This window comes from Halyomorpha halys, unplaced genomic scaffold (assembly GCF_000696795.3).
Source record: "Halyomorpha halys isolate HHAL.00 unplaced genomic scaffold, Hhal_1.1 Scaffold1584.1, whole genome shotgun sequence".
Taxonomy (NCBI): Eukaryota; Metazoa; Arthropoda; class Insecta; order Hemiptera; family Pentatomidae; genus Halyomorpha; species Halyomorpha halys.
In genome coordinates this window covers 139799-140778 of record NW_027115570.1, presented here as the reverse complement: position 1 = coordinate 140778, position 980 = coordinate 139799, and positions in this window count along the sequence as shown.

Genomic DNA, 980 nt, shown 5'->3' with positions numbered 1-980 from the left:
GTTACCTTTTCTAATACTTAAGCGTATGTTTTTTAATGTCGAATGAACGTGTAACAATTTATGTGAGCAAATATTTCTGAAATATTATAGTCTTTAAAATATCTTAATCTCTTAGTTTTACCAATTTTTTTCTCACATCTTGTTGAAATTTATTTCAACTACACGGCCCAATTCCATAAAATTTCTGCTTTAAGTCTTTATTTTATTTTACTGTGCCGTGTTTTGAGCTTTGGCAGTTTTTCCGAAGCAATTTTTATCACCATCTTATACTAATACAATAATTATTCATCTCAAGGTCTAATGAATTTATTCTGAGAGGTGAAACCAGATGAGCCCAACGAACATTAAATTTAGAAATTTAATGTTGTAAATAAGTAGCTAGAAATAAACTGGTATTCATTAACCCAAATAGCCATCTTTTTTTAGCTCCTATCATCTTAGCTGACTTTGTAGATAGTGCTTTCTCATTAGTTTAATGCTTGCATTATAATGGATTACTATTTAGAACAACTTATTTAGAATTATAAAGATACTGCCAAGAAAATGCGTAATTTCCTAATAATATGATTGTATTATTCTACTTACGATATTTCATTTATGTATTATTGTTCAGATACCAGATTCTGATGTAATTATAAATTCAAATTTACTGATTAAATAATTATTCATTAAGAACTATTTGAGAAACTAATATTGAACTTGTAATTTGTTAATTTATTTTTTTATCGATGTGATATCATATTACATAAAAGGTTTCGTATTACAGTTGGTTTTTGGAGTTCGATTTTCCATTGTTTATTGACGGGTTCACCGTTCACGAAACCACGAAACTGATCCCCAAAAACATGATACTACCGTTAAGGGCGTTAGATTTTTTTTTTTTTTTAACTTTGTCATAATATTATTAGGTCATTATGCTAATTATAATTTTAATGCGTATACTAATTGTTTAATTTTATTTAAAAATTGGTGGATGGATA